The sequence below is a fragment of the Magnolia sinica genome, chromosome 6 (genome assembly GCF_029962835.1).
Source record: "Magnolia sinica isolate HGM2019 chromosome 6, MsV1, whole genome shotgun sequence".
In the NCBI taxonomy this organism is placed as follows: Eukaryota; Viridiplantae; Streptophyta; class Magnoliopsida; order Magnoliales; family Magnoliaceae; genus Magnolia; species Magnolia sinica.
Genome location: NC_080578.1, coordinates 83,002,929 through 83,012,349, shown reverse-complemented (window position 1 = coordinate 83,012,349; position 9,421 = coordinate 83,002,929).

Here is a 9,421-nt window from a genome sequence, read left to right as displayed (position 1 = left end):
GCCCATAGTGCCGGGGCCCCTCCATCACTCGGTCTCTCTGTAATGACCCGGGAAATTTTGTGCTAATCTTTCCTTAGTAGTTATTTTTGGGGTAATTAGCGCTATACTCGATTGCTTGTGAAATCTGCATCAATCACTTTAAATTGTATCTGCATGACTCAAAACCTGTAGATTAGTTAGCGCTATGTTACTCTGAAATCTGGGATCCATCACTAAATCCAGTTGTTCTTGGAAATTTTTGAAAGTTCTGGATCGGACCTGGACCGCGCGTCGAAAGTCTGATAGCCATGATCTTAGGCTGTTGCGGTCACCATGTTGGTCTTGGTCATCACCTCAAAAATCAAGTCCAGATGATATTCTGGGTCGATTTGTTTGAGTTTGGAGTGAAGAGTGTGAGAACGGTTCGAAATTTAATAAGATTTTATGAAATCTGAGTTGTGTCGCTTGCGCGACAATTTTAAGCAACCTGACCGTTGGATTCTGACCCAATTTCACCCTTTGATCAGGGAAGATGGCCCAGGCATGTCCTTGTGCTTGTGGACCTGATCGAGATTCGGTGACCGTTGATTTGAGTGTGGTCCGCCATGGCTGATCTGAAGATCCGGTCGGTACGAAAACTCAGTTTGACCTAGATTCATGGTCAGTGAGCTTAAGTCCGACCTTTCGTGGTAATAGGCCCACCGGAAGTGCTTTGTTGGATCGAGAGAGGCTGGTTTTGGTTATACCCTAAGTATACCTTGGCCCTGGGGTTATTTTCATCAATTTTAGGCCTATTTATAGTCCTTAAAACCCTAGCTCTCTTTCCCATACGAATTTCCTAACCCTACCTAAGAAAGAGAAAGGAAAAGAGAGAGAAAGTGAGAGAGAAGTTGGTGAATCATCTTAGATTCTTTCCTGTTCTTCTTCGTCCTTTAACCTTCACTTTGAATCATTATTCCGACGATTCTGAGTTCATCTTTGGGTAAGTTAACCTAACCCTAATCTGTGTTAGAGCTTAGAATAGTCTTGGTGTTGTTGTATCTTATTTCTATTCTTGCTTTAGGGTATTCTGTCGCCGTTGACGAAGACATATCGTCTGAAATCAGTTCGGTGTTCTTTTCTGGCTTAAGGTGCGGACTTTAAGTGTATAGGTTATGGTTTTCAAGGCTTTTAATGCCAATGAATGGTTTATTCTTGTTTTGGATGAGATTTCATATGCTAAATGTTATGTTTATGTTGTGTTCCTGATATGCATGTGTTACATTGAAATTTGTGTATTCTATGTGTATGTATAAAGTACCGTATGCGTATAAAATATGAACAAGTGATTGCCATGATTATTTGTTGTGTACTTATGCTAATTGTATGTGCGACAACTCCTTGGCAAAAGGAATTGTCCAAATGTGTGTATTTCAACATACGTCATGTATGTTGTTTTATGCATTCTAAGTGTTTGTAGAAATGTCTGAATGATCTAAAGTGTGATATTTCAACCTAGTATGGGCGTTGAGAAGCGATTCTCAACTCTCCCACTAGTGTGTATGATTTCCTTCATGTAAGTTATATTCCTTGTTGTTTAATTTCAAGCATTACTTATGCTTACATTTATGTTAAGTTGATATTCTTCAAATGCTTATGTACTACATGATTTGAGTTGTTGTTCTATTACTATTCTAAATTGTAGATATGAATATCTGTTGTGGTGTAATGTGTGTGGGACTATGCATTAGTTCAGGGAATTGGTAATCGACCTTAAGATCGTGGCTGAGGTTGCTTTCGCCACGTAGGACGTATTAGACGAACCCGAGTCGTATTAGAGTTGTTGGCAGTGGTTTGGCCACGCAGAGTGTTTGCGCACTCTATGTCGTTCAACCCAACGTGTGCTCGTGCTAGTCGAGTTCGTCAAGTAACCCGATTGTCCGATGTATGTTCACCATATATGGACGCTACTGCTTGAATCTAGGGTACCGAACTTACTAGTGAAATCCTATTAACCATGGTACCTTGATCCGCTTAAACTCATGAGCCGGACATGGTGGTATGGGACACCATGGTCGAACTGTTGGCCTACGCTGGGGTGACGAGCCTCCCCGTAGTGACCAGTGAGCAACTAAACTTGTGAGCCGATTATGGTGGTATGAGACACTATATTCGTGCTGTCGGCCTACATTGATTGGTAACGAGCCCTTTGTAATGACCTCGAGCATACCTGGGTACCGCATTGAGGTGACGAGCCTTAGTGTAGTAACGATGGTATGATAGGCGTGCATTGATTGGTGACGAGCCCTTTGCAACGACCTCAAACCATATGATCGTATGAGACATCTAGGACTGACGACCCTAGAATGGATCACTGTTTGGATGGTGATATGAGGAAGGTATCTTAGCTTCCCAATCCTGCTGTATGAAAATGACTAATAACAACTTGGTAATCATGTTCATGCACCGCATTTGCATGTGCTTTGTAGACGTGGCGCACTTTGAGGCGATGTCATGGGTAACGTAAGATGAAGACGCTGAGGGTGTACACGTGAGGGCACGCATTATTTTACATACATCCTTGCATTAACAAGAGTACTTAGGACATGTTTAATTGTTCTGCTTTATCATTACTGCTTGATTGAACTGATAACATGTTAACCTGTGCTTTATTGTTCCACTGAGTTGATCACTCACTCTCACGTTCTGGGGCGGTGTTAAACACCCACCAGACTCTGTCTTAGTTGCTGATGTTGCAGATGTGGATGCGACCTCTGAGGCAGAGCGGGAGATGGATGATGATGAGGCTGCTTTATCTTTTATGCAGTTTTCAGACGGGTTCTAGTGAGCCTCGTTCTGATGCACGGGATGCTGGGATTTCTTTTGGGAAACAAATGATGTAATTTAATATTTGTAATTTTGATAGTAACACTTGTCAGAATGACCTGGTATGTATATGTACTTCAAGGATTTGCACTTATACACATATATTTCTATAAGTCTTCCGCTTGCTTTCTTCACTTATTCCTGAATTATATCTGTGCTTTGGCTTAATCTATTCCATGTTTTATGCACTAATACAGACAACATACATCCATCATTAAATATGTTGCATAAGTGATGTTTTGGAACTCGGGAGCTGAGTTATGCTCGACCCCCGAATTTTAGGGCGTTACACTCTCTCTCTCTTTCTTTCTCTCTCCTCCTCTCTCTTTCATATTTTGGTGTGATGATATGGCCGTGTGGCCCACTCGGATGGACCCCACCTTGATGTGTGTCTTATCTACACCATCCAACCATTTGGTGGCCCACCTATAGCATGTCTGTAAGTGGGGCTCACCTTATTTATATGTGTACCCAAACCGTCCAGCGTCCAGGGATGCTGGACATGGATAGATAGTGAAGTGTGAGCTAACGCTGTGAGGTACCGTCCAGTAACAAAAAATATATATATAACAGTTTGATTTTTAAACTTTTTTGGGTGTGCCACTTGTGTAGGCCTCACATTGATGTATCAATCCAATCCATGCTATCCATTCCATTCCCCATGTCATTTTAGGCGTTGAGCCGAAAAATGAAGTCAATCCAGCTATCCGGCAGGCCATAACTTAGAAAACAGTGGTTTTCACCATTAAAATGTACTCTGATCTTTATACACCACCGAAAAATACTCAATATTGGGCTCGTTGGATCTGTTATGAGCTGTAGAATCAAACGGATGGAGTGGATTCACTTGGAGTGGGCCCCACATATGAAAAACCTCAAAATTTTTATTTTTCAAAAAAATAAAATAAAACAACAGCAGTGTTGCTACTGTTGCTGACAAGGAGAGGACGGGCAGACATCCTGCGCTGTGGGCGGACGGCCAGGGACCCACTGTCCCAGCCGTGGGCCCCACCATGATGTGTGTATGTCATCCAAACCGTTCATTAGGTGGGCCCCTGCTTGAAGTGGGCCCCCTCCAAAATCAGCCACATCCAAAGCTCAGGTGGCCCACATCAGAGGAAACAGTGGGATTGAACGTCTGCCCTTGAAATCCTTTCCTGGGCCACAAAAGTTTTGGATCAAGATGAAGTTTGTTTTTCCTATTCAGCCAGGTCCGTACGGCCTTATTAACAGGTTGGATTACGTATAAACATAATGGTGGGCCCCACATGAGACCCACAGTGATGTATTTGTTTCATTCGCACCGTCCACTGACCGTGGATGGTGGAACCCTCCCTGATTTATGTGTTCTATCCACATCGTCCACACTGGATGGTGGGACCCACCCCCACGTGTGGGACGGTGTGTGTGTGTGTGTGTGTGTGTGTGTGTGTGTGTATTATATTAGATATAATATTGTATTATATTATATATAATATTGTATATATTATACGTATTATATGTAGATTATATATTATGTTATATATAATATATACTTGATGATGGGCCTTCATGTAGACCCCCACCATGATGCATGTGATGCATCCAAGCCATCTAACCCCTTTGAAAGCTCATTTGATGGCATGGGCTAAAGACTGAGTCAGGTCCATAGTTCATGTGGACCCCACCCTTGATGCATGCGTTGCATCCAAACCGTACAACCACTTGGCGAGCTTGTCTTAACCGGCTTGAGACTAAAAATAAGACAGATCTATAGTTCAAGTGGACCCCACCTTAGTATATGTATGGGGCCCATCTTGATTTATTTGTGGTCGTCCATTGAGGCCCATGTGATTAGGCCCATTTTGATGTATTCTAAGGCCCATCTTGAAGTAGTTATGGCCCATCCATTGGGGCCTATCTTTGATATGTATGATACCCATCTGTGAGGCCCACCTTTGATATGTTTATGGCCCATCGGTGAGGCCCACCTTTAATATGTTTATGGACCATCTGTGAGGCCCACCTTTGATGTGTTTATGGCCCATCTGTGAGGCCCACCTTTGATATGTTTATGGCCCGTTGTTGAGGCCCACTTGATGTATATGAGGCCCAATGATGTGGCCCATTTGATGTATTTGGAGCCCATGGGTTGAGGCCCATTATGATGTATTAGGGCCCATGGGTTAAGGCTCATTGTGATGTATTAGGGCCTGTGGGTTGAGGCCCATTTGATGTATTTGAGGCCCATGGGTTGAGGCCCAATGGGATGTATACAAGGTCTATTGCATTGTAAAATGGCAGGGCAACCTTACTAAAACAAATAGAGAAACTGAAGCTCAAACTAATAAAGAGATAGCAAGAGATAAATTGCAGAAATATAAATCTAAACTATTACAACATTCCCCACTGAGCTTGAAATAAAATGATTACAGCATTCACATCCACATATACATCCCACAAATGAATAATTAAAGATATGAAATATAAACCACACAACCACAAAACACAAGGGATTATAGTGGTTTGCCTGTGTGTACACCAACTGTTAATAAACAGCCACACAGCTACTCCACTCCTAATATCCTCACACAGGGGATATCGGCGTTCACTATTAAAGATAGGTTTTCCAGGTTCACCTAAAACCTTCACAATTGTGTCTTTCTCTGTGGGCTTACACAACTTAAAAAACCCCTCTTTTGAGTTTTCCTGGCTCTCCTCAGATAACCAATACAATGAGGTTTTTCTGGCAAATCCCAAAAGAAAAACAAATGAAAGTAAATTACATAAACGTAAAATACTTGAATTTCTCTTTCGTTGTAGCAGCTTAGAAGAACCAAGTCGGAGTAGAGATTTAAATGTCAAAGTTCAATGTCTAATACTCACTTTATAATGGTTCTAGGTTCTAATAGATTTTAAATTAAACCAAATGGGGCTAGCTCTAATTGATTTTGTTTCCAGAAAAAGGAAAAATGAAACTTTCTCTTTTTCAGATCAGATTGGAATATAAGAAACAAAATCAATTTGAAAAGCTAAAGAAAGAGAATATTAAACATGAACACTTAGCTTAAATGGAGCACAGACTTATCTCTCAGAAGGCCGAATTAAATTAGCTTGAATTTCATATATTATTCTGAGATTCATGCTCTATTTATAGGTGAGCAAATCACGTCTTCGACTGGTCTAAAGATCTTTACAACTGGTCATAGAACCAACAGATATTTGAAAATTCAGGCGGGATAAGATCTGGCGGTTTCACGACTGGTCGTAGGTTGCTCACGACTAGTTGAAGCTGGCTAAATTTTAACATTGTACTTTGAGTCGTAAGACTACGACTGGTCGAAGAAATAGTCGACACTGTTCATACAACTAGTCGAAGCCTAATAGAAAATTTTTAAATTTGGCAACAAACTTACGACTGATCCTGAAAATTCTTAGATAGATCGAAACAGTGCTAGGACTAGTCGAACAAAGTCCAGGACTTGTCTTAGAACAGACTAAACTCACTTATATAAAACATATAAATTATTTATCCAAAATGACCTACTCTAAAGGTCAACCTAAGGTCAGTCATACCTCAATAGTGAAGTAAGGACATTGAAACTTAGAGACAAGTGACCTTTGAAAGTAATGAAGCTTGAAGTCTTGATGTAGCTCAAACTTGAAAGCTTCTTGAGATCTCGAGGTTGAACTTGAAAGTTTCTTGAGATCTTGAGGTTGAACTTGAAAGCTTCTTGAGATCTTGCATTATCCTTGTCTTGAATTAAGTCGGACAATCTCACTTTCTCGAGTCTTGACTTGTGAACAGTGCTTGTCAATCAAAGCTGATCTTGAGTAGAGCTTTCTTCTTCACATATGCAAGCTTCATAATAGTGTCTTTGGCACCACAAATTTGACAACAAAAAGGAGCTATAAACTATAACACTTACAATCTCCCCCTTTGTTAAATTAGTAACAAAACACACTTCTAAGATATGTTACATAACGCAGAATATCTGATTAAAGAATCATGCACCAGTTGTTATCAACCGGCATACTAATATGATCCTGTAAACCTGTAAATCAATATTCAACATAACATATAGTCCACTTCTGCACATACTCCCCCTGAGTAACATACATCAAAAACGCAATGCTACTCGCAATGCTACTCCCTCCTCATAACATAATCATTAGACACATCCATATTCATTCTCTCCCTTTTTATCATAATAAGACAAAGGAAGCACAGAACAGATGGCTGAGGAGAAATAAGTAAAGAGATATATGAGAGGTAATAAGACAAGATATGAGTAACCAGCATAAACAACCCACATAATTCATAAACTGAGCTAAGTCAAAGATAGCTATAATCTCAAAACCAGTTAAGCTAGCGCAAGAGTAATAAAGTTATAACAGACTAGTAAATTTAAAAGAACTAATCTAAACCAGATGAAGGAGCAGGGATGGAAGGATCAAGTTGATGCATGCTCTTATTCAAGCGCCTAAGATATTTGTGCATATACTTAAATTGTAAATCATGGGCAACAGACATGTTTTTCATCTTAACATTCATATTCTCAACCTTATCTTCCAATAGATGCAGACGTGCATCAAACTCAGAAGGCTCATAATCTAGATCATTTGCAGAATCAGATTCAAGTTCGTCAAAAATATCATCCATGTTGATATCATCAAGAGGAAGATCACTAGCTTCTTCCTCATGTTCAGCTTCAGCATTGCCAACATCAGCACCTTGGCTAGGAAGGAAATCAAGCTTCATCTTATTGAAATTAGAATTATTAAATATCAGATGATGGATAAGGGCCTCTCCAACAGACATATCAACTAGCATATGCATAGCCAACACAATCATCAAATAACCAAAAGGAATGTCACTGTGACCTAGATGAAGTCGAAACTGAATAATGGATTGACAAATCAAGGATGGTAGACAAACATGAGTACCGCTGGCAACAGCATGAAGAACACGAACCATGAAAGTCAATTCAAATTTATTATCCGATCGAGGATACAAGTTAGACACAGATTTTGTGAAGAACTCTGTATTTGGGTAACAGATACTTTGAGGGAAGCTCATTCCCTTTATATGTCCATTGAACATCCAAATTGCATAAATCTCTAGTGAGCATATGTTTTTCAGTTATTGAGGGTTTTTCAGATAAGTTATGGATAGGAATGCCCTCATCATTCATAGGAATTTCCATAAGAGCTGAAATCAAATGACGATCAACATCAAATGGTCCTTCTCTTGTGGCTATCTTAAAAGATAATTTTTTTAATGAAAAATCACTTATGCATGCGAACATGGACTGGGCAATGGACCGGTATGCTGGCCCACCCCAATGAAATAAGTTATCTCAACCTACAGCTTAGAGCATAGGCAGGATATCAAAAGGAGCAACATGATTAGTATCAACGGGATGTTCAACAATAACGTTACACAATCTGATGTCCCAAACATAAGATGGATCATCCTCAAGAGCCCGAAGATGATGCTTAGTGATAGGGGCTGATCTGGAGGAAGAAGATGGACCACGAGATGTTGTCTTTCTCCCTCTAGATGTCATTTGCTACAAAGATTTCAAGAAAATAAAGAGTTGCAAAGGATTGAAAAGAGGGTTTTCTCAAATCATATTTTTCAAAAGAAATACCCCAAATCTCAACGAAATTTGAAATAGATAACTTCAAGAGTAAAATAGAAGTAATCTAGACACAAATTTACAAGAAAAATACAAATGGAGCACTAACCTTGAAGATTTTGAAGGAAAGGTTCGACTAGTCGGGCGTCGGCTTGTTGGAGAGTGAAGAGGAAATGAAGAAGATGAAGCATTTTCTCCGATTTAAGTGATTCATGCGATTCACGACTAGTCGTGGATGTACACGACCGGTCGTAACACGACTGGTCATGTATACTCACGACTGGTCGAGTACCGGCCAAAAATCTGATTTTCAGCATTATATATAAAAATTGAAATCTAATCAAGCAATTATATACAATATGATACAAATAGGCATAAATACTCATTTTAAAATGCACAGGCCAAGATCAAATTTCATTTTGTTAAACTTGCTTTTGTCGAGCGGTTTAGTGAAAATGCCAGCACGTTGATTCTTGGTAGGGATATATTCCAAAGATATAACCTTTTCTTCTACTAATTCTCGAATGTAATGAAATCTAATGTCAATGTGCTTAGTACGAGAATGTTGAATTGGATTTTTTGAAATATTTATGGCACTGGAATTATCATAATATAATAACATAGAATCCTGTTTAATTCCATAATCACTTAGCATACGTTTCATCCAAACAAGCTGTGTACAAGCATTACCAGTTGCGATATATTTAGCTTCAGCTGTTGAAAGTGATATAGAACTTTGTTTCTTACTAAACAAAGAAACTAAACAGTTTCCAATATAAAAACAACCACCACTGGTTGATTTTCTATCATCAAGATTACTAGCCCAGTCAGCATTCGAGTACCTAGCTAATTGAACACTAGTCTTATGTGGATACCAGAGATCGAGATTAACAGTACTTGTGACATATCGCATAATCCGCTTAACAGTAGTCAAGTGTGACTCTTTAGGATCAGAT